Source organism: Chiloscyllium plagiosum, unplaced genomic scaffold (genome assembly GCF_037043375.1).
Source record: "Chiloscyllium plagiosum isolate Xiang-an unplaced genomic scaffold, Cpla_swu_hap1 HiC_scaffold_10, whole genome shotgun sequence".
In the NCBI taxonomy this organism is placed as follows: domain Eukaryota; kingdom Metazoa; phylum Chordata; class Chondrichthyes; order Orectolobiformes; family Hemiscylliidae; genus Chiloscyllium; species Chiloscyllium plagiosum.
Genome location: NW_028270148.1, coordinates 78631884 through 78657586, shown reverse-complemented (window position 1 = coordinate 78657586; position 25703 = coordinate 78631884). Strand labels below are relative to the sequence as shown.

Here is a 25703-nt window from a genome sequence, read left to right as displayed (position 1 = left end):
GCCACACAGGTCCATAAGGAAGTGGATGTGATGCTCAACAAAGACTTCATTGAACAGAGTCAGAGTGAGTGGAGTTTACCGATCATGTTAGTTCCCAAACCTGATGAGACTGAACGATTTTAGGTGGACTATCAGAAGGTCAACGCTATAACAAAATCGCATAGCCAATACCAAGGTTGGAGGATTGTATAGAGAAGGTTGGACAAGCCACTTACATCACAAAATTAGACTTACTGCATGGCTATTGGCAGGTACCATTTATCAGAGAAGGCGAAATACGGTTCTGCATTTGTAATCCCGAGTGAGCTATATCAATTCAAAGTGATACTCTTTGGAATGAAGAACACACCAGCCACATTCCAGAGACTCGTGAACAGAGTTATGGCTGGATTAACAAATTGTGTAGTTTATCTGGATGATGTGGTGATCTTTAGCGAGTCATGGAAAGATCACATGGTACAGTTAGCAGTGCCATGATTATGATAAGCAAAATTGGTAATAAACTTAAAGAAAACAGAATTTGTGAAGGCAAAAATGACTTTCTCGGGACATGGAAGGTTGACCCCAAGTAAAATGAAACATTTTGAAGTTACAATTGATACCAGAGATATAGGGGTTGGAGCTGTATTGATTCAGGGAGATGATTATGGAATTGATCGTCTAATTGGCTACTTTTCAAAGAAACTCAACATCCATCAGAGAAAATATTCTACCATTGAGAAAGAGGTATTAATGTAGATTTGCTCACTGAGCTGGAAGATTTGTTTCCAGAGATTTCGTCACACAACTCTGTAACATCTTATTGGGCCTCCGGGCGAAGCACTGCTGATGATTCCTGCTTTCTATTTATGAGTATTTATTCTATTTATTTATTTATATTTATAATATTTTATTATATTATATTTATTATAAATAGAATGACGGAATCATCAGCAGTGCTTCGCCCGGAGGCCCATTGATATATTACCTAGTAGGATGATGAAACATCTGGAAATGAACCTTCCAGCTTAGTGAGCAAACCTATATCCAGAACCTCAACCTGACCTACAAATCTTCTCAAAATGCAAGAAGTGGTATTAAGTTTGTTACTGGCCTTAAAGTATTTTATGCTTATGTGACAATGTGTTGGAGACGTTTGTGTACATGGACCACAATCCTCTCACATTTTTGGAAACTTTAAAGGCAAAAATATGAGACAATTTTGTTGGAGTCTTACATTACAGACTTTTAATTTACAAATTGTATGTGTTGCTGGTTGTAAAAATGTGATAGCAGATATATTATCACAGATTTAAAGGGAAAAGTATCGTTACGATTTGACTGATTCCAATGTTATGTATTTGCGCAGAATTAACATGAAAGGTATAACCTAGGTTAATGACATATATATTTCTTGGTAATGGTATTATGAATTAGAACAAAAAAAGAGACTATCTTTTCATTATGATGGTTCACTTTTTCTAAAGGGGGGAGGTTTAAAGTGAACATGTATGTTCACTTTAAAGTAGCAAGTGTTTTCTGAATTTTGAAGTAAACTTAAAGTGCAGGTTCAGATATCCAAATAGAAAGGCTGGGAGATGAACTGTTTCATAATAGATACATGTAGCAAATGGCTGTTAAATGAATACCTGAGTTTTGGTTGCTATTTTGTCAATAATTCAAATGTCATCAATCAGTTTAAATTATGCCCCAGGATACTAAAACCCAATGGAATTAGAATTTCATTGTTTTGAAGCCAATCAAATTATCATAATTTAATGTGTCATGGTGTGGTGTAAAATTCCAAGCAGTGGAATGTGGTGAAACGGTTAAAAATTATGTCCCAATACATGTGTGAATCTAACCGGAATGGAGGTGTTGCTTAGTCCCGTGTGAATCTTCTTATCTGTATGTAACCAGAATGGAATGTGTTTTTTAGCCTTGCTCTGCTGTTCACATGAATGTTTATATCTGGAAAAGAGTATATCAGCTGGAAAAGTCTCCAGTTCGGTGAGTCTGCTCCGGGGTTACGTTTAACCGCCGAGCGTGGGTTGTTGGCAACCGCTCTACGAGAACTGACGGCTCCCAGTTTTGGTAACATGTAGAGTGAGTATAAGCCAGACCCGTTGTGGCGACGCTGCGGGGAATAAAATGCCCATATTCTAGCAGACTCGCCTCTTGGTCGTTTGTTCTGTGTCAGACTACTCTCCTACGAACCTGACCTTGAGAATTTTTTAAAACACATGGGGAGGTATACTGTTCATGGGGTGGTAGAAAAACTTGGGCATTTTGAAATTTGGTAGAGAGCAACTGCCATGGAACAGTGAGCAACTCATATAGAGCTGGAGAGCTGATGGTCCATCAAACATCTTGCTCTTAAAGAAGTTAGAAAACACGTTCATCAAAGGTATCTTTTCATGTAAAACATATTCACTGTAAAAAAGAAAGAAGACGACCCAGGAGGATCAGTAACTGGAAGACTGAAGACAACAGAGAAGACTGAGACTGTGTGATCTTGAGATTAAATTCATGTAACGTTTAATCAGTATTACTGGAACAGCATTTTTTAAATGGAGTTGGGGTCAGATAGTAAGTAGTTAAGAAAAGGGGGCTTGGGTTTATGAATAGTTGTTTAGTGTTCACTATTAAGAGTTAAGAAAATAAATTGTTATTTTTCTTTAACCAGTGGAATTTAGGAGTTCTTTGTTATTCATACTTTAACAGATTACGAGGCAAGGTGAGCTTTTCTGGATATTTGGTTTAATTAACAGAGGGGTTTGAACTTCACCTTGTAACATTGTATACTTATGACCTGCATTAGACCTTCCAAAATACATTGCCTCACATTTGTCTGGATTAAATGATCCTCACTACCAACGTCTTGCCCAGTCTTTGCGGCATCTGCAAACTTCCTATTCAAACCACCTACTTTCTATTCCAAATCATTTATAGCATACATATTATTAACAATATGGGTTCCAACACTGATCTGTGCAGAACACCACTGATCACAGATCTCCATTCAGAAAAACACTGCTACTCTCTGTCTTCCATGACTGAGCCAATCCTTTGTCCATCTGATCAGCTCACTGCAGATCCCATGTGACTTCACCTCTTGTGACGGCTTGCCATGAGCGACCTGGTCAAAGGTCTTGTTAAATTCCTGTAGATTACATCCACCAGTCTGCCTTCTCTTATCTTGGCCATTCCCTCAAATGTTTGTGAGACATGAATTCCCCGAAAACCATACTGCCTATTCCTAACAAGTCCATATTTTTCCTGTAAATCCTGTCTCTAAGAATCTTTGCTAATAATTTCACAAATGTAAGGATCAGTGGTCTGTAATTTCATGGATTCTCCTTGTTGTCCTTCTGAAGTAGAGGAATAATATTGGTTATCCTTCAGTTCTCTGTGACCTCACCTGTGACTAAACAGGATGCAAGATTTAGTACAAGATCTCAGCAATTTCCTTCCTCACCTCCCTCAGTATTGTTGGATAGAGTTAATCTATGTTGATGCTTTTCCAAACACCCAACATTTTTTTTATATCGACATACCCTAGAATATAAGCATAGCCCTTGCAAGACTCACCATCCACTATGTCTGTCTGCTTTGTGAATACCAATGAGATATTTGTTAAGGAACTCACCCACTTATTCCGGCTCCACGCATAAATTCCTTTCTTTGTCCTTGAGTGGACGTACCGTTTCCAAAGCTACCTTCTTGCTCCTTTATATATATATATAAAATACTTTGGCATTTTCATTAATCCTGTTTTCCAAGGACATTTCATGGCCCATTTTGCCCTTCTCACTGCTTGTTTAAATTCTTTCCAGCTTTCTTATATTCTTCAATGTGCTCTGTCTTCAGTTTCCTGAATCTTACTTTATGCCTCCTTTTTCTGTTTGACTAAGCTCACAATTTCTCTCACATAAAATCCAAAAGAACTGTGGATGCTGAAAATCATAAACAAAAATTGAAATTGCTGGGAAGCTCAGCAGGTCTGGCGGTATCTGTGGATTGAAATCAGAGTTAATGTTTTCGGTCCAGTGACCCTTCCTCAGACCGCCTGTTCCACTGTTTTAAGTAACCACTTCCTGTCTGTTCTTCCTCTGATCTTAATCTCTAACTCCTCCTTGGTCACTTTACTTGCTGACCTGTTTCCCATTTCCCTACCATCCTATTTTAAACCCGACTCAGTGACATCAGCAAACGTCCCTGTCAGGATATTGGTGCCCATCCAGGTTCATCCCTCCCATACAGTTCTCAACCATCCTGAAACATATCCCACTGATTCACACATCTGAGGCCCTCCTTCCTACACCAGAAGTAGTTCATTCTGAAGCAAAGGTGTTTAATTTGAATAAGGGAAATTATGAAGACTTAGATTAGATTACTTACAGTGTGGAAACAGGCCCTTCGGCCCAACAAGTCCACACCGACCCGCCGAAGCACAACCCACCCAGACCCATTCCCCTACATTTACCCCTGCACCTAACACTACGGGCAATTTAGCATGGCCAATTCATCTTACCTGCACATTTTTGGGCTGTGGGAGGAAACCGGAGCACCCGGAGGAAACCCACGCAGACACGGGAAGAACGTGCAAACTCCACACAGTCGCCTGAGGTGGGTATTGAACCCAGGTCTCTGGTGCTGTGAGGCAACAGTGCTAACCACTGTGCCACCGTGCTGCCCACTTTTTTTTAGATTACAGTGTGGAAACAGGCCTTTCGGCCCAACAAATCCACACCGACCCGCTGAAGCGCAACCCACCCATACCCCTACATTTACCCCTATACCTAACACTAGGGGCAATTTAGCATGGCCAATTCACCTGACCTGCACATCTTTGGACTGTGGGAGGAAACCGGAGCACCCAGAGGAAACCCATGCAGACACGGGGAGAATGTGCAAACTCCAACAGTCAGTCGCCTGAGGCGGGAATTGAACCCGGGTCTCTGGCGCTGTGAGGCAACAGTGCTAACCACTGTGCCACCATGCCACCTTGTAACATGAGGTTACAAATTGATTAAGGTTGATTCAGAAAAAAATTCAAAAGGCATAACTATACATAGGCAGCTATTGCCTGGCTTTCAGCAACTATACATTTTTCAATGGTGCAAAAACATAAAAAAGGTCAACCAACCATGGCTGACAAAAGAAGTTAGGAATTGTATAAAATGAAAAGAAAAGGCCAACAAAGTTGCCAGAACTAGCAGTAAAACTGAGAGTGTTTGAAGTTTTCAATATACAGGAAAGGAAGGCCAAGAAACAGATTTTAAAAAGGGAGAATAGAAATGAAAGCAATATAGTAAAAACATAATTACAGAATGTAAGCACTTCCAATGGTACATAAAAAGAAAATGTTTAGCGTTCATTACAGGCTGAGACAAGTTAGTTTAGAATGGGGAATCGAGGAATGATAGAGTCTGTTTTGACTGAGGAAAATACACATAGAAGTCTCCCAGAACCAGAGTTCCAAATGGAGAATAAGGAGTTGAAAGAAATTAGTATTAGTAAGAAGATTATACTGGAGAAACTAATTTTGGTTCCTGGGATGGCAGCACTGTCCTATGAAGAGGGATTGAAAAACTGGGCCTGTATTTGCTAGACTCTTGAATATTCAAAGAATTTTCAGTACAGAAGGAGGCCATTTGACCCATCATATCTGTACCAGTTCCTGAAAGAGTCCCCCAGCTGGTCCCATACTCCAGCCCTATCACCATAGCCCTCTAAGTTCATCAATTTCAAATATAAATCCAGCTCTCTTTTGAAACCTTGCATGGAACCCACATCACTCACAGGAAGCACATTCTAAATCTTAACAACTCTCTGAGTAAAGAACTTCCTCCTCATCTCACTCCCAGTGTTCTTGTTGTAAATCATGAAATTGTGAGCCCTAGTTAGTGACATACCAACTAGTGGAAACAGAATATTCTTCTTTACGTTGTTCGTAATTTTGAACATGTCAATGAAGTCACGTCTTAATCTTCTCTGTTCTAAGAGGAATAAGCCTAGTTTCTCTATCCTTTCCTTATTTTTAAAATCCCTCATTTCTGGTATCAATCAAGAAAATCTCCTTTGAACTCTCTTTTTGAAATCTTTGAAAAACCTTTTTTAAATAAGATGCCCACAACTGACACACACTCCAAATGTGATCTGACAATGATTTGTAAAAATGTAGCATCACTTCCTCGTTTTAATACTCTATTCCAGTACTTCTAAAGCCAAGGATCCTATAAGACTTTTAACTGTTTCAAATTGCCTAATTACCTTCAGAGAATAATGCATGCCGTGATTGTAATGAGGTCAGCCAGCTGGATCTCAGAATATGAGGTGGCACAGTGCCTCACAGTGCCAGAGACCCGGGTTCAATTCCGGCATCAGGCGACTGACTGTGTGGAGATTGCACATTCTCTCCGTGTCTGCGTGGGTTTCCTCCGGGTGCTCCGGTTTCCTCCTATAGTCCAAAAATGTGCAGGTTAGGTGAATTGGCCATGCTAAATTGCCCATAGTGTTAGGTGAAGGGGTAAATGTAGGGGAATGGGTCCGGGTGGGTTGCGCTTCGGTGGGTCGGTGTGGACTTGTTGGGCCGAAGGGCCTGTTTCCTCACTGTAAGTAATCTAAAAAAAATGAGTTCCTTGATGGTAATCTGGTCCAGTCAGGGAACCCTGGTTGACAGAATAAAAGAGGAGTGTCCCATTGTGTTCGGGCAAGTTACGGATGTGGATAGAGGGTTGGCTGACTGGTAGAAGACACAGGGTGTTTTTCTCAGGATGGCAGCTGGTGACTAGTGGCGTTCCACAGGGGTCAGTGTTGGAACCACAACTTTTCACATTATAGGAGTTATGATTAGATTAGATTAGATTACAGTGTGGAAACAGGCCCTTCGGCCCAACAAGTCCACACCGCCCCGCCGAAGCGCAACCCACCCATACCCCTATGTTTACCCCTTACCTAACACTATGGGCAATTTAGCCTGGCCAATTCACCTGACCTGCACATCTTTGGACTGTGGGAGGAAACCGGAGCACCCGGAGGAAACCCACGCAGACACGGGGAGAATGTGCAAACTCCACACAGTCAGTCACCCGAGGCTGGAATTGAACCCGGGTCTCTGGCGCTGTGAGGCAGCAGTGCTAACCACTGTGCCACCGTGCCACCCATGGTTAGTAAGGTTGCAGATGACTTCCAAATTGGTGGTATAGTAGCAAGTGAGGAAGGTTATCTAAGATTACAAAGAAATCTTGATCAGTTGTGCCAGTGGGTCAAGTTGTGGCAAATGGAGTTTAGTTTAGATAAATGCAAGGTGTTGCATTTTGGTGAGACAAATAAGTGCAGGACTTACACGTTTAATGGTAGGCTCTGGGAATGTTGTAAAACAGATATATAGTCCGTTGAAAGTTGCATCACAGATAAAATAAAGAGGATTGTCAAAATATAAGCACTACCGCAGTTAGGTGGTAGTGTGGGAGAGAAAAAAAATAAGAGGAGTGTCACAGATTCTCACATTTTGGATGCTGACTCTGATGATGTGTCAGAATCAAGGACTTTCCACGTGTTTATGAAAGGTGACTTCATGATGGGATAACAGCTTCGGTAGAGTTAGTTCAATGCATGTAAATGTGAGAACCCTCTGCTCCTGTTCTACCCCCAAAGTTGTATAAGTAAGCCGCTATTGTCTCTCAATGTTTCTTTTTCCAAAATGCATTACCTCACATTTCTCTGCATTGAAATTCATTTGCCAATTATCTATCCATTTAGCACTCTATGGCATTTAAGAGAGGTGTTCTCATTGAATGTTGAAAGGGATAGACTGAGTAGGTGTAGGTAACTGCGGAAAGTGCTTCAGGGAATTGGAGCTGGAGCTGGATGAACATCGGATCATTCGGGAGGTGGCGGGGGTAATAGATAGGAGCTGTAGCGAGGTAGTTTCACCCCTGGTACATGAGAAAGGGTTACAGGTCAGGGGACAGAAAAAGAACAGGCAGACAGTGCAGGGATCCCTTCTGGCCATTCCCCTTAATAATAGGTATACCGTTTTGGATACTGTTGTGGGTTTGACTATCAGGGAACAACTATCATGGCCAGGTCTCTGGCACTGAGCCTGGCTCTGTGATTCAGAAGGGAAGGGGGGAGAATAGAAAAGAGCTAATGGTAGGTATAGAAGAAATTTTCCAAGCTCAGACCTTGAGCATTGACAAATTTTATTACATGATATCATGGGAAGCACACCTTCTGTAGAATGGATGCAATTTCAAAGCACTTCAGATCACTGTGGATTTATATAGTCTGAGCTGACAGTTTGTTCAATCAGACACAGAACCACAAAATAGTCACTAGATGGCTATCGTGAACATCTACCAGGCAGAGTTTAGGTCTTGCTAAGACTGTACATTAATGAGCTATCATTTCTCAGACCTTGAGTCAATGCACACTACATTCGCACGTCGCTTAGTAAGTGAATACAGAGAAACAGTTATGTGGGAAAAGCAGAATTGCTCATAACTAAGTTCACCCAGGGCAACAGGGCAACCCAAGGCGAGATCAGCACCATTACTGACTTTAAAAAAAGGCTGCAAACATACAGTCCAGCAAAAAATAAGCTTCCACAAACTTTTCTTTTTGATCATAAGATCAAAGCAGCAAGTCAAGATTACCTATAAAAGCAGGCGGTTGGAACCGGAGCCTGGGGGATTATCTGGTGGTGGAGACTTGGAATCAAAGGGATACTCCTCTGTATCATAGTGAGGGATTTCAGCGAACAGGATCTTGACCAACTGGGAAGTTAATGGAACTGAGGGTAGTGATAGTGATCCAAAGCATGCACAACATTGCGAAAGGCAGATGATAAGAACGGAAATAACAATGAAAATGACAACAAGTATAATGAGACGCTGCAAGAGGTCCTATCCTAAGGGACCGAACCTCAACCCATCCAGCTGCACAGATCCCAAGGGAAGCTAGTGTTATGCAGCTTGGAGGCAGCCTTCTGAATATGATTGGCAAGGTTGATAATGTTCTCACTGGAGTTGGGAATGTAGGTGCAACATTCTAAGCCAATGAGGGCACAACTGCCCCCTTTCTCAGCCAGTCGATAATCTCAAGCCATTCTGTTTTGGAGGACAACTATGTGAATGGCGACCACCTGCGCACTAAGTTGGTCAAAGGCTGCCGCCGTGTCATTCACTATTTTCTCAAGAACTGAGGTCAATATCCTGACCTCCATTGCTGTAGAGCAGTCTCATAAGAGGGAAGAAGAATGGCAAAGAACAGCTCACTGTTAGCTCTCTTTGTGCGAGGCCAAGGCTGTTTGAATGGGGAGGGGTGCGAGCGGTAAATAAACATACCCTAGATAGCAATTACCAGTCCAGGAGAGTGGCAGCCAGGGGTAGGCTTTGTGGCCATAAATGAAATATGTGCCATTATAAGTTCTCAAGTAATTGGTCTGAGTTCCAGTCCAAGGAGTTGTGAACTTGGCACTTGTTGTAGTCTTGTTGAGAACTTCAAGGTCCAGGATACGTTTAGTGGAAGTTGATCAGCACACAGACGTGATAAGGAGCAGGGAATGGACACATTTACTGGTCCCAGCATTCCACCCTGATGAATGGTTGCATTTAAGGCAGATGGTTCCCTTGGGTGTACCCTTCCCTGTGGTATTTGTGAGGAACAGAACCAGGGATGTATACAAGAGGTTGTAGTAAGGCTGGAACCAACTCTTATACTTTTTCATATTATCACCTGCAGACTACCAAATTAACTTATCATTGGCAGCATAATTGGCCCCATCATGGTCTCACATAAAAGAGTTGTAAGACTCTCAGTCAAACCTACCTCCCCCCAGGTAGGCAAAGCGGATGATCAGTTTTGTTCCAACCGCCATTCAGCTGTTTTGAATTTATTAAATCTCAGGGGGATTCCTCCCTTAGAGTTTATGTAGATATGGGTGCACACCCAGCAGCTAGAGTGGCTAACCTTCTGTGAGTAAATTTAAGTCATGTAAAGAAAAGGGTTGATATAAAACTCTCTAGTGAAAGAGTTCATCATCCTGTCTTCCCTGTTCCCCTCATGCTCAGTCAGTATGAACAAAGCAATGAGGAACACAGAGACTGAAATGGCAATCAGTTCCTACATATTGTGCATGGCAGGTGAGCTAATACTTCTGACGTTTCCTGCTTGTGTCTCTCCGGGGATGGCGCTCTGTTGCAGCGGGTTCCATGCGTCCACTCAGATCTTCCCACGACCTTACAGCCATCCGTATTACCAGGAGGATGAGGTACAGGCCCTTCCACCGAGGAGAGAGAGAATTCTTTTCCAATGATTTTATCATGACGTAGTACCAAGGATGGAAGGGATGCATTGGGTCATCATCAGGTGGGGAAATGGCCTCCTTTACCCAATCGTGGTTATGGGCAATCTTCTTACAGAACGCTTTGACATAATCCAGAAGATCTTCCTGTGTAAAGAGTGATGCCGTATCCACAGGAAATTTAGGAGTTCTTGCCCCCATGGGCATTGGTCTTTCCATCAGGACGTCAAATGGGATAAGACCTGTGGTTCTGTTGGTATACAGGGTTTCTTATGGTATACAGAGCTAAGGGTACGGCTTCTTGCCAAGGCAGGCCTATGTCCTGTGAGATCTTTGTCGGTGTGGTTTTAGGGGTACATTCATCCGTTCCACCATACCTGAGGACTGGGGCTGATACAGAATATGATATTTCCACGTGCCGCCTAATGCTTTACTGACATTTCCTGTGACTGCCAAGCAAAATGAGTGCTTCTATTACTGTTAACACTCCCTGGGATTATAAACCTAGGGATCACATCCTTCATGAGGCATTTGACCACAGTTTTAGCATCGTCTTTCCCTGTGGAGAAGGCCTTCTACCCATTTAGAAAACATGTCGACAATTACCAACATGTACTTCAACCCTATTTAGCTGGCATGTGTAGAAAATTAATCTGTAAATGATTAAATAGTCTGCCTGGAACCGGCGGATGATCATATTTGGCCAAAGGTTTAGCATTATTATTTTGTAGGCATGTTGGACATTTGTGCTGCTGCTGAAAAGCCTGGTGTGTACCAAGCTTGTCATACTGCATGTATCATCCCTCCTTCTACTGTATGGCCAGCCAGTGCAAGAACATGCAAGTAAGGCTAAAGTAGGGCATAGCTGAAAATGTGTTGCTGGAAAAGCGCAGCAGGTCAGGCAGCATCCAGGGAACAGGAGAATCGATGTTTCGGGCATAAGCCCTTCTTCAGGGCATATGAACCTTCCATCAGGGTGCATCATTCGCCCTAAAAGGGATTTTGTAGCTCCTATGCATGCCCAGCTGTCTTTCTCGGCTTGTGAAACGTGTTGTGCTGCCCGTATCCCCTGGACTAGCTGTAAAACCTTTGTTGTTTCCCCTGCCTTGGGAGCTTGTAGAACCCATACAGTGGGAGCTAATGCTGCTTGTCTAGCAGCTTGGTCAGTGGAAGCATTTCCTCAACAGCAGTATGAGTGGCATACTTTATCACAGCTAAGGCAGAGGGGAGTATAATAGCCTGTAAAAGGTTGTTGATGAACAGGGCATGCTGCAGGGGCCTTCCAGAAGAGGTAATGAATTGTCTATGTTTCCACAGGGTTCCAAAATTATGTACCACTCCAAAGGCAGATTTGGAGTTTGTGTAAATGTTAATAGACCTTTTGTCAACAAGTATACAGGCTCTGGTAAGGGCAAACAGTTGGGCTGCTTGCACAGAACTCCCTTATAGCAGTGCAGCCGATTCAGGGGTTTCAAACGGTGTGCATATCACGTAGCCAGCTAGCATTTGGTGACCTGAGGGCCGAAAATTGGAGCCATCTGTGAAAAGGATCATGTCTGGGTTCTCTAACGGTGTTTCAGAGACTGGGGCGCGGTTGACAATCTTTTGGATGACATGCATTTGATAAGGTTCTCAGTAGTAGGCTCATTCAGAAAGTTGGAGAAAGTGAGGACTGCAGATGCTGGAGATCAGAGCTGAAAAATGTGTTGCTGGAAAAGCGCAGCAGGTCAGGCAGCATCCAAGAAGCAGGAGAATCGACGTTTCGGGCATAAGCCCTTCTTCAGGAATCCTATTTCCTGAAGAAGGGCTTATGCCCGAAATGTCGATTCTCCTGCTCCTTGGATGCTGCCTGACCTGCTGCACTTTTCCAGCAACACATTTTTCAGCTCATTCAGAAAGTTAGAAGGTATGGGATACGGGGAAATTTGGCTGTCTGGGTACAGAATTGGCTGACCAAAAGAAGACAGCGGGTGGTAGTGGATGTGAAGAATTCTGCATGGAAGTTGGTGATCAGGGATTTGTTCTTGGGCCTCTGCTGTTTGTAGTTTTATAAATGTCTTGGATGAAGAAGTGGAAGGGTGGGCTAGTAAGTTTGCCGATGACATAGAAGTCGCTGGTGTTGTAGATAATGTTGAGGGCTGTTGCAGACTAGAACAGGATTCAGAGCTGGGCTGAGAAGTGCAGATGGAGTTCAACCTGGATAAATGCAAAGTTATTCATTTTGGAAGGTCGAATTTGAATGCTGAATACAGGGTTAAAGATAGGATTCTTGGCAGTGTGGAGGAATAGTGAGTGGGATCTTGGGCTTCACGTACATAGATCCCTTAAAGTTGTCACCCAAGTTGATGGGGTTGTTGAGAAGTCCTATGGTGTTTTGGCTTTCATTAGCAGGGGGAATGCATTTAAGAGCCATGAGGTTTTGCTGCAGCTCTATCAACCCCTGGTTAGACCACACTTGGAATATTGTGTCCAGTTCTGATGCATGATTCCTGAAGAAGGGCTTATGCCCGAAACATCGATTCTCCTGCTCCTCGGATGCTGCCTGGCCTGCTGTGTTTTTCCAGCACCACACTTTTCAACTCCAGTTCTGATGGCCTCATTATAGAAAGCATGTAAATGCTTTAGAAAGGATCCAGAGGAAATTTACCAGGATGCTGCCTGATATGGAGGCGTGTCTTATGACAAGATATTGAGTGAGCTAGGGCTTTTCACACTGGAGAGATAAAGGAAGAGAGGTGACTTGATGGGGGTGTACAAGATAATGAGAGGCATAGAGTAGATAGCCAGAGGTGTTTCCCCAGGGCAGAAATAGCTGTCAAGAGGGGTCATAATTTTAAGGTGATTGGAGGAAGGTATAGGGGAGATGTTAGTGTTAGGTTCTTTACGCAGGGAGTGTTAGGTGCATGGAATGCACTGCCAGTGGTGATAGTAGAGTCAGAGACATTAGGGACATTTAAGCGACTGCTGGACATGCACCTGGACTGCAGTAAATTGAGGGGTGTGTAGGTTAAGTTGATCTTACATTAAGATGAATGCTCAGTGCAAACAGTGTTGGCCGAAGATGCAAGATCAGATTTTTTTTTAACTTGGAGTGTTGTGAACTCTTGAAATTCTCTCCAACAGAGGCTTGATGAAACTCCGTCTTGAATATGTTTAAGGAAGAGATTAATAGATTTCTGATTGCCAATGGTGTAAAGGGTTATAGGGATGGAGTGTCAAGTGACTGGAACCAGATGGATCTTGTTAACTTTGCGATTCTTTGTTGAAATTGTTAACCTGGGCCAGACAGGAAGGACTTTAGCTGAAAAGTGGCAAATAACATTCATGCCACATAAATGCCAGACTGTGACCATCACCAACAGAGACAATCTAACCACCGCTCTTTGACATTCAATGATGTTGCCATCACCAAATCCCCCACTGTCAACATCCTGGGAGTTATCATTGTTCAGAAGTTTAACTGGACTCTCCACATATATGCTGTGGTCAGAGCCGAGAAATGCTGTGGCAAGTAACTTAGCTGACTCCCGAAAGCCTGTCCACCATCTATGAGGCACACGTCAGGTTGGTGATCGAAAACTCCTCATTTGCCTGGATGAGTGCAGTCCCAACAACACTCAAGAAGCTTGACACTATCCTGGACAAAGCAGCCCACTTGATTGACACCACATTCACAAGCATCCACTCCCTCCAACACTCAGTACTAGCTGCAACTTGTAGCAGCGTAGCAGCCTCCTCCCTCCCCTTCCTAGACCTTTCCATTTCTATCTCGGGCGACCGAATCAACACGGACATTTACTATAAACCGACCGACTCCCACATCTACCTAGACTACACCTTCTCCCACCCTGCCCCCTGTAAAAACGCCGTCCCATATTCCCAATTCCTTCGTCTCCACTGCATCTGCTCCCAGAAGGACCAGTTCAAGAACCGTACAACCCAGATGGCCTCCTTCTTCAAAGACCACAATTTCCCCCCAGACGTGGTCGACGATGCCCTCCACCGCATCTCCTCCACTTCCTGCTCCTCCGCCCTTGAGCCCCGCCCCTCCAACCGCCACCAGGACAGAACCCCACTGGTCCTCACCTACCACCCCACCAACCTCCATATACAGCGTATCATCCGCCGTCATTTCCGCCACCTACAAACGGACCCCACCACCAAGGATATATTTCCCTCCCCTCCCTTATCAGCGTTCCGAAAAGACCACTCTCTCCGTGACTCCCTCAACAGGTCCACACCCCCCACCAACCCAACCTCCAATCCCGGCACTTTCCCCTGCAACCGCAAGAAATGCAAAACTTGCACCCACACCTCCCTCCTCACTTCCCTCCAAGGCCTCCAAGGATCCTTCCATATCTGCCACAAATTCACCTGCACCTCCACACACATCATTTATTGCATCCACTGCACCCAATGTGGCCTCCTCTATATTGGGGAGACAGGCCGCCTACTTGCGGAACGTTTCAGAGAACACCTCTGGGACACCTGGACAAACCAACCCAACCACCCCGTGGCTCAAAACTTCAACTCCCCCTCCCACTCCACCAAGGACATGCAGGTCCTTGGACTCCTCCATCGCCAGACCATAGCAACACAACAGTTGGAGGAAGAGCGCCTCATCTTCCGCCTAGGAACCCTCCAACCACAAGGGATGAACTCAGATTTCTCCAGTTTCCTCATTTCCCCTCCCCCCACCTTGTCTCAGTCAAATCCCTCGAACTCAGCACCACCTTCCTAACCTGCAATCTTCTTCCTGACCTCTCCGCCCCCACCTCACTCCGGTCTATCACCCTCACCTTGACCTCCTTCCACCTATCGCATTTCCAACGCCCCTCCCCCAAGTCCCTCCTCCCTACCTTTTATCTTAGCCTGCTGGACACACTTTCCTCATTCCTGAAGAAGGGCTTATGCCCGAAACGTCGATTCTCCTGTTCCTTGGATGCTGCCTGACCTGCTGCGCTTTTCCAGCAACACATTTTCAGCAATGTACTGTTTACAAGATGTATTGCAGAAATTCACCAAAGATTCTCAGATAGCACTTTCCAAACCTACAACCACTTCCATCTAGAAGAATGAGGGCAGCAGTCATGTGGGAAGACGACCACCTTCAAATTTCCCTCCAAGTCACTCACCACCCTGACTTGGAAATATATTGGTGTTCCTTCACTGTCATTGGGTTAAAATCTTGGAATTCCCTCCCGAATGGCATTGGGGGTCAACCCATTGCAAGTGGGACTGCAGAGGTTCAAGAAGGGGACTGTCATAGTGTTAAGGGCTTAGATGGGGTGGAATTTGTTAAGTGTGTTCAGGCAAGGTTCCTCATGCAGAATATAGAGGGACCTACTCTGGAAGGGTGAGGTGACAGTTGTTATGAAGATGTGCAAGTGAAAAGCTAGCAGAACTACCTGACAGTACCAAGTGTTCTGAACAAGATCCAGTGTAACCTTGTGTAGTAGCTGGTGGCCAGGAGACAGAAACAAATTTGAATTTGAATTAGGCCAATCAGTTTAAATTATACCCCAAAAAATACCAAACTTCAATCAAGTTTGAATTTAATGTTGGACAAAGTCAAAAATCATTTGACACCAGGTTTTGGTCCAATGGGATTAATTGAAGCCACTAGCATTCAGAGTGCTGCTTCTTCATCAGGTGTTAGTGAGCTCACTGACACCTGATGAAGGAGCAGTGCTCCAAAAGTTAGTGTTTTTAAATAAACACCTTTGACTATAACCTGGTGTCGTGTGATTTTTGACTTTTTCCTTTAGAACAGAGAAGACTGAGGGGAGATCTTGTGGAATGGTATAAGATCATGAGAGGCCTGGAAAGGGTGAATGCACTCAGTCTTTTCCCAGGGTTGGGAACTCGGGGCTGACATTTCCGCCACCTCCAAAAAGACCCCACCACCAGGGATATATTTCCCTCCCCACCCCTTTCCGCCTTCCGCAAAGACCGTTCCCTCCGTGACTACCTGGTCAGGTCCACGCCCCCCTACAACCCACCCTCCTATCCTGGCACCTTCCCCTGCCACCACAGGAACTACAAAACCTGCGCCCACACCTCCTCCCTCACCTCCATCCAAGGCCCTATCATCCATCAAAGTTTTACTTGCACATCCATTAATATCATTTATTGTATCCGTTGCTCCCGATGCGGTCTCCTCTACATTGGGGAGACTGGACGCCTCCTAGCAGAGCGCTTTAGGTAACATCTCCAGGACATCTGTACCAATCAACCACACCGCCCTGTGGCCCAACATTTCAACTCCCCCTCCCACTCTGCTGAGGACATGGAGGTCCTGGGCCTCCTTCACCGCCACTCCCTCACCACCAGACGCCTGGAGGAAGAACGCCTCATCTTCCGCCTCGGAACACTTCAACCCCAGGGCATCAATGTGGACTTCAACAGTTTCCTCATTTCCCTTTCCCCCACCTCACTCCAGTTCCAAACTTCCAGCTCAGCACTGTCCCCATGACTTGTCCTACCTGCCTATCTTCTTTTCCACCTATCCACTCCACCCTCCCCCACCCTCGACCTATCACCTTCATCCCCTCCCCCACTCACCTATTATACTCTATGCTACTTTCTCCCCACCCCCACCCTCCTCTAGCTTATCTCTCCATGCTTCAGGCTTTATTCCTGATGAAGGGCTTTTGTCCGAAACGTTGATTTTACTGCTCCTTGGATGCTGCCTGAACTGCTGTGCTCTTCCAGCACCACTAATCCACAATCTGGTTTCCAGCATCTGCAGTCATTGTTTTTACCTAAATCGAAGACTAGACAGCCTCAGTTTAAGATAAGAGAGGAAAGAATGAAAGGGGACATGAGGGGCAACCTTTTGGTATGCATGGGGAGGCGATGGCCTAATGGTATTATCACTCAACAATTCGTCCAGAAATCCAGAATAATGTTTTGGGGACCTGGGTTCAAATCTTGCCACGACAGATGTTAGAATTTGAACTCAATAAAAAAATTCTAGAATAAAGAGCCGACTGATGATCACGAAACCATTATCAATAGTCGGAAAAGCTCATTTGGTTCACTAATGCCCTTTAAAGGAAGAAAATCTGCAATCCTTACCTGGTCTTGCCTACTTGTGACTCCAGAGCCACATCAATGTGGTTGACTCTCAACTGCCCTCTGAAATGGCCTAGCGAGCCCCTCAGTTGTGTCAATTGCAAGAAGATCACAACAAAGAAATGATCCCACAGCAAATCGGTTGCAGTGATTCAAGAATATAGCTCACCACCACCTTCTCAAGCGCAAATAGGGATGGGTTATCAATGCTGGCTGACCAGCCAGTGATGCCCAAGTCCCACAAATGAATTTAAAAAAATGCATATGGAATGAGTGTAAGTGGTTGAGGTGGATGCATTAGCAACATTTAAAAATCATTTGGACAAATACATGGATAGGAAATCTTTAGAAGGATATGGACCAAGTGCAGGGAAATGGGATTTGGAAGGATGGACAGTTTGGGCTGAAGGGCCTGTCTCTGTGCTGTAGGACTTTAAAAATGTTCTGGCTAACCAATATGAACAGGGAAAAACATTGCCCCTATCGAGCTTTGCTTGTTACTGATTCCCTAGCCTCGTGGTGTTTTTCCTGGTTGCGGAAATATTAACCAAAATTATTTGCACAGTGGTGTTGAGTCTCTGCACATATCCACAGACAGCGTGGGTGCTGTGGGGAATATAAGCACTACTGCAATGGAGTATGTGTAGGAAAAAAATAAGCAGGGGATTCAGAATCTCCTCAGTCCAGGGACTGACTCCAAGCTGACTGGCCACAGCCAGTGTACTGTGCATTTGTAAATAAAGGGTGACTTAGTGACAGGATAGCAGCCTCTGTGCAGTTACTTCAAAATGGAAAAAGACATTGCAGTATTTGTTCAGACTTAAAGATATTGCATGGTGGGGCAACATGCTGAATGGCCTTCTCCTGTTCCTGTGTTCCAAGTATTGGAGAGGGCAAACAGAATGGAGTTGAAGGGCCCAGCCTCCTCTGTAATTTTCTGAGTGGAGCCTGATGAAGGGCCTGTATGTAGCTTCGCATCCGGCTGAGTTCCTCCCCTTACCATCTTGTTGTCATCCAAGGACGAGGTATCTGGATTGGGTCAATATTCCCTGCTCTGCCACTCATCATGCCTTTGGTCCTAAGGATGAATGTTGTGGTGCTGGAATGTTGTGGTGCTGGAATGTTGTGGTGCTGGAATGTTGAACCTATCCCTCCAAGCTGTCCAATGAGGCAGCACTGGTGAACCTTTTTGGCAATGAATGTCACTGTTTCCCATATACCTGCTGGCCGCTCCTGATCTGCAATATACATGTTAATGAAATCCCTCAGCACTAAGCCCAGAGTGTCCCCTCCTGTTGTGGTTGAGCAGATGCCTGATCTCTTTTGGTCTTCTATGTGTGAAATCACGAGTCTAATGATGACTATAAATCCCTTGTCAGTTGTTGGAAAAATCCATCTGGTTCACTAATGTCCTTCACAGAAGGCAACTGCGATCTTTATCTGGTCTAGCCAACATGTGACTCTACACCTGCAGCAATATGGCTGACTTTTAACTGCCCTTTGGGCAATTAAGGATGGGTAATAAAAAATGACTGGTCAACGATACTCTCATCCCGTGAATGATTAAAGAGAAACAAAAGTGTCAGCAGTTAGGGTCCTTCTTCTTTGTCCACCTTTGGAAAAATCACTGTGTAGTGGTCACAAACCTTAAATTCTACACTCTTTGCATCTATCAACCCCCATCAAGGTGTCAGCTCAGAGTTGATCGAGGGGTATGGTGCAAACAGCCTTACTGATGCTAAAGCTTCTTCAACACTTCTGTCCTCTGAGTTCAAAGACGTGTCTCCTGGTGGAGATGGTTGGTTCTGTGCAGATGTACTTGGGTTACACCTACAAGATAAGAGACAGAAGGCATTACAATCAGTGGTTAGAAGTGGTATTTGATACATAACACTGTCTACCTGGTTAATATTTCCATTGTTTTGGAATGACACGTGGAACTTACTCAGTTGCCAGGAGATGGATGTGAGGATCTAAATTTTGAATTTAGGTTATGGTCAGAAGCAACAAGTATATGTAGATTTTTTCTAACCACAAAATGGCTTTTCAATTTAAAATAATATAACAAAATACCTGCAAGAGTAGTCCCAATTTTCTCTTGAAAGATGTAGAAGCAGAAGGAAGCCAAACAGCTTATTGAGTCTGCTGCGTTTCTGCAAAAGCAAAGATTCTCTCCTCGTGTGGAGTAAAGATACGGGTACAGGCACCGACCCATATGGTGCCTCCTTTTCCCTGTTAGGAGACGTCCTCTCCTATAATATCATGAAGAGATGAATAAGTTTGATTAATATGGATGGCATGGCCATTAATTATGGTGTTTGTGGGGGAGAGTTATGTGTTCTAAGGGACTGAGGAGGCAGACAGAGGGGATGCAGAGTTAGTGGTGTGGTAGGATGAGTGAGGGTTGGTAATGAGATAAATATGATGTTCCATGCCATAGAAGGGCTGTCAGAGCATGAGCCTTGGTGGGAAGTTGATTCAGTGTCAAAGATAAAGTGAGCATGAGGTAGCAGAGAACAGAGAATGGCACTTAGTCTGGTAGAGTGGAGAAGGCTATTGAATCTCTTTTGGCATGGCATCCTGGTTCTCCACACTCGTGAGATACCATCGACACAGTTGGTGATCTTTGACTAAGCTGGAATCTTGGCAGCTTTGGTGTGGCCTCCTCTGAGAGTCCTTCAGAGCTGGACACTTCCTCAATGCACCACACACTGTCACCCCCACCCCGACAACCAGGGCTTCAGAGTTCATATCAGAGAAAAATAATGTCAACATACGCTTTTCAGCCATCTCTCCTCACTGTCTTGAGAAACGAGAGGGACAGCTGTCAAATGCCAGTGCTCCTCGAGGTGAGCAGCTGGCTTTCAACGATGGCATGATTGCAACGGATGCTGGTCTGAGAGTGTTTTTCCACCAGGTGAATTTTTCCTGGATTGGTACAAGGGAACTTAGGGAAGAAATTGGCAATGAGGGATGCCAGAGGGGTGAGGTCAGCATTTGTTGCCACAAGTTTAAGATAACAGTGAGAAAACCAACTGGATATCACGGTGAGAATTTCTCCAAAAAATGCAATGCATTTAGTCAATTGGACTTAGTCAATAAATGTAAGTTCCAGCCCACTGTATTTTCCACTCTTCATCAAAATCTTGGTCCTCCTTTGCTAAATTCTAAACTGCTCCCAATCCTCAAATTTCTTCCTTTTTCTAGAAATGTTTATCACTCCTGTTTGGATCTGTGATTGCCCTTAATCTCTTTTGTTGGCCATGGTTGAGTCACTTTTCCTGATGTATTTTTGCATCAGAAAGGAATGTACAGAACAGGAACAGACCCTTTAGTCTACCATGATACCATTCTAAACTAATCCCATCTGTCTGTACATGGTCCATATCCCTCTATTGCCTGTCTGTTCACGTGGCTAAATATTGCTATCATCTCTGATTGTACCACCTTCCCTGGCAGTGTGTTCCAGGCACCTAAATCACTCTATGTTAAAAAAATATTCCTCACACATCACCTTTAAACTTTTTCCCTCTCACCTTAACCCCAAACCTCCTGATATTTGCCATTTCCAATCTTGTAGAAAGATTCTGACTCTTCATCCTATCCATGAACACAGTTGAAATGTGGAGCTTATTCAAGGAACAGCTACTATGGGCTGTATACCTAACAGGTATGGAGGTAATTGTCGAGAGAGGGAGCCATGGTTTACTAAAGAAGTTAAAGCTCTTGTCAAGAGAAAGAAGAAGGCTTATGTGAGGATGAGGCATGAAGGCTCAGTTAGGGGGCTTGAAAGTTAGCCAGAAAAGATGTAAAGAGAGGGCTAAGAAGCACCAGGAGGAGACATGAGAAATTGCTGGTGAATAGGATCAAGGAAAGCCCTAAGGCCTTCTATAGGTATATCAGAAATAAAAGAATGACTAGAGTGAGATTTAGGCCAATCAAAGACAGTAGTGGGAATTTGTGTGTGGAATCTGAGGACATAGGGGAAGCGCTTAATAAATACTTTTCATCATTATTCACGTTGGAAAAGGGCAATGTTGGTGAGAACATGGAAGTACAGGCTACTAGATTACATGGGATTTTGGTTGACAAAGGGGAGGTTTTAGCAATTTTGGAAAATCTGAAAATAGTTCCCCGGGCCAGATGGGATTTATCCTCGGATTCTCAGGGAAGCCAGGGACGAGATTGTAGAGCCTTTGGCTTTAATCTTTATGTCATCATTGTTGACAAGAATAGTGCTAGAAGACTGGAGGATAGCAAATGTTGTTCCCTTGTTTAAGGTGAGTCGGGACAGCCCTGGTAACTATAGGTCAGTGAGCCTTATTGTATTGTGGGTAAAGTCTTGGGAAAGGTTATAAGAGATAGGATTTATAATCATCTGGAAAACAATAATTTGATTAGGGATAGTCAACATAGTTTTGTAAAGAGTAGATTGTGCCTAACTAACCTTATTGAGTTCTTCGAGAAGGTGACAAAACAGGTGGATGAATGTAAAGTGATTGATGTGGTTCTGGATGTAGGTTTGCTCGCTGAGCTGGAAGGTTCATTTTCAGATGTTTCATCACCGTAACTAGGTGACATCTTCAGTGAGCTTCCGGACGAAGCATTGCTGGTGTTTGGTGTTATGTTTGGGTTTCCCTGGGTAGATGAGGTCATTTCCAGTTCTTTGTCTCAGAGGGTGGTAAATGGAGTCCAAGTCAATGTGTTTGTTGATAGAGTTCCAGTTGGAATGCCATGCTTCTAGGAATTCTCGTGCGTGTCTCTGTTTGGCTTGTCCTAGGGTGGATGTGTTGTCCCCGTCGAGGTGGTGTTCTTCCTTATCTGTGTGTAAGGATACCAGTGAGAGGGGGGCTCATGTCGTTTTGTGGCTATTTGATGTTCATGTATCCTGGTGGCTAGTTTTCTGCCTGTTTGTCTAATGTAGTATTTGTTACAGCTCTTGCACGGTATTTTGTAAATGACATTTGTTTTGTCTGTATAGTCTTTCAAGTTCATTAGCTGCTGTTTTAGTGTGTTAGTGGGTTTGTGGGCTACCACGATGCCAAGGGATCTGTGTTGGTGTGGTGTATATGGACTTCAAAGGTGTTTGATAAGGTTCCACTATTACACAAAATTCAGAGTTTCAGGATTGAAGGTGATTTAGTGGTTTGGATCAGAAGTTGGCTAGCTGACAGAAGACAGAGGGTAGTGGCTGATGGGAAATGTTCATCCTGGAGCTTAGTTACTAGTGGTGTGCCGCAAGAATCTGTTTTGGGGCCACTACTGTTTGTCATTTTTATAAATGAACCGGATGTGGGTGTAGAAGGATGGGTTAGTACATTTGCGGATGACACTAAGGCGTGCAGAGTTGTGGATAGTGTCGAAGGATGTTGTGGATTACAGAAGGACATTGATAAAATGCAGAGCTGGGCTGAGAAGTGGCAAATGGAGTTTAATGCAGAAAGGTGTGAGGTAGTTCATTTTAGACGAAGTAACAGAAATGCAAAGTACTGGGCTAATGTAAAATTCTTGGCAGTGTGGATGAACAGAGGGATCTCTGTGTCCAAGAGCATAAATCTCTGAAAGTTGCCACCCAGCTTGATAGGGTTGTTAAGAAAGCATATGATGTGTTGGCATTTATTGGTAGGCGGATTGTGTTTCAGAGCCATGAGGTCATGCTGGTAAGGCTACACCTGGAGTATTGTGTATAGTTCTGGTAACTGCATTATAGGAAGGATGTGGAAGCTTTGGAAATAGTTCAGAGGAGATTTACTAGAAGCTGCCTGGTATGGAAGGAAGATCTTATGAGGAAAGGCTCAGGGAACTGAGGCTATTTTCGTTGGAGAGAAGAAGGTTGAGAGATGACCGAATCAAGAAGTAAATGATAATCAGAGGGTTAGATAGGGTGGACAGTGAGAAACATTTTCCTCAGATGTCCCCTAACACAAGGGGACATAGCTTTAAATTGCAGGGTGATAGATTTAGGACAGATATCAGGGTGGTCTCTTTATTCACAGATTAGTGGGAATTAGATTAGATTAGATTGCCTACAGTGTGGAAACAGGTCCTTCGGCCCAACAAGTCCACACCTCCGAAGAGTAACCCACCCAGACCCATTTCCCTCTGACTAATGCACCTAACACTATGGGCAATTTAGCATGGCCAATTCACCTGACCTGCACATGTTTGGACTGTGGGAGGAAACCAGAGCACCCGGAGGAAATGAGCACAGGGAGAATGTGCAAACAAGGCTTGAATTGAACCTGGGACCCTGGTGCTGTGAGGCAGCAGTGCTAACCACTGAGCCATTGTTCCGCCCCAATGTGGAATGTGGAACAGCTGCCTGCAACAGTAGTAGATTTGCTGAAGTTAGGGGCATTTAAATGGGCATTGGACATACATGTGGATGGACATCAGATTAATTTCATAGGGCTGTAACATTTTATGTTCTATGTCTTGTGTAATTTTATACACTTTTGTCGAGTTGCCCCTCTGCCCCTGACACTCTACTGAAAACACTCCAAGTTTGTCCAACCTCTCCTTATAGATAATACACTCCAGTCCAGACAACATTCTAGTAAACCTTTTTTGCACCCTCTCCAAACCCTCCACATCCTTCCATTAGTGCGGTGACTAGAAATGCACACAATACTCCAAGTGTGGCTGAACTAAAATTTTATAGCCGACTGACCAACTTTTATATTCAGTGCATTGATCGCTGAAGGCAATCAGGTTGAACACTTTCTTTACTCCATTTATCACTAGTATTGCTACATTCATGGTGCTGTGGATTTGAATCTCAAGACCCTTTGAATATCAATGCTGCTACGGGTCTGAGCATTTGCTGAATACTTTCCTCTTGGATTTGACCTTCTAAAATGCATCACCTCTCACTTGTCCGGATTCTGCTGTATCCTTTGATGACCTTCCTCACTATACACAACTCCACTAATTTTCATTTCATCTGCATACTGACTAATCAGACTACCTAGATTTTCATCTAAATAATTTAAACAACAGAGGTCCCAACACTGATCTTTGTGGAACAGCACCTCCAGTCTTAAAACACCCCTTTGTCTTCAGTTTCTGAGCCAATTTTGTCTCCCTCTTGCTAACTTCCATGAATATCATGTGATTTAATTTTTTGGACCAACTTATCATGAGGGACCTTGTCAAATGCTTTATTGTTGCAATGTAAGTATTTGCTCCTTAAAGAAAAAAGTTATATGCTATGCCTTTTAATGAGTTATCCATTTTATCACAGCCAAATCATGCCTAATATCCGAATAGTTTATTTTTGATTAGACCCTAGTTTCAGATTGCATCACTTTACTTTCTATCCCAACAAAGAATTCTATCATGTTATGACTACTCTTCCCTGAAGGACCAAGTACATTGTGTTAATTAACTCCCTTCTCATTGCACAGTACCAAATCTTGGATAGTCAGCTCCACAGTTGCTATCTCAACATATTAGTCTCAAGAGAACTTATACACATTCCAGGAATTCATACTATTGTTATGAGACACTTCTACTTAATCATTGTCTAAATTAAATCACGAGTAGCATTGCTGTTGCCAACATCTCAGTTCTTGCTTAATGATACCCCTACCTTACCATCACTGTTTAGAGGTCTATAAACAACACTAGTTCATGGTTTGTGTTTTCCATCCTTTGATTTTTTTTAACTCCGCCTACACCAATTTCAGATTTTTGGAACTAATATCCTTTTTCACTATTGCTCTGATCTCATCAACAAAGCTACCTCACCTCCCTTTTCTTTTTGACTGCATTTACAAAATATTGACAATCTTTGGATAGTCAGTTCCCAGCCTATTGCAAGTATTCGTATCGTTTACTTATGTATCATATTACAAATGTTCTATGCTTCCAGATATGGTACCTGTTAGATACATCTTTTGAACATTTTTACACTTTTTATACTATTGACCTCCTGCATTCCATTTAAGATCAATGTCTCTTTCATTTCTAAATACGTTTCACTTTGTTGTGGTTCCCTGCTTAGGTTCCCATCTCCCTGTAAATTGAGTTTTAACCCTCCTTCACAATGCTAACAAGTGTCCTTGCAAGGATTTTTGATCCTGCTAGGGTGTAGCACATTTGTTCCATCTGCCCTAAAATAAGTACCAGTAATTCTAAGTCCCTTCCTCCTGCATCATTTTTCCAGTTGTGCATTTATCTGATCTATTTTCCTGTTTCACTGTTGGAGGAACATAGATATCAGTACTAATCAAAAGCTTTGATCCTGCAAGTGCTTAGCTGTAGGAAGCATCTGCTTATGTGATAGTGGATGTCAAGGGTGTTGGAAGAAAAATCAAGTGGCATAAACAATAAT

The 25703-nt window shown here is 43.6% G+C and overlaps 1 protein-coding gene across 2 annotated transcripts in view; it reads left to right on the top strand.

The window, feature by feature from the left end:
* Positions 1-25703, top strand: part of tulp4a (TUB like protein 4a) — a 392269-nt gene that overhangs the window by 283636 nt on the left and 82930 nt on the right. The gene's annotated exons all lie outside the window — the stretch shown is intronic.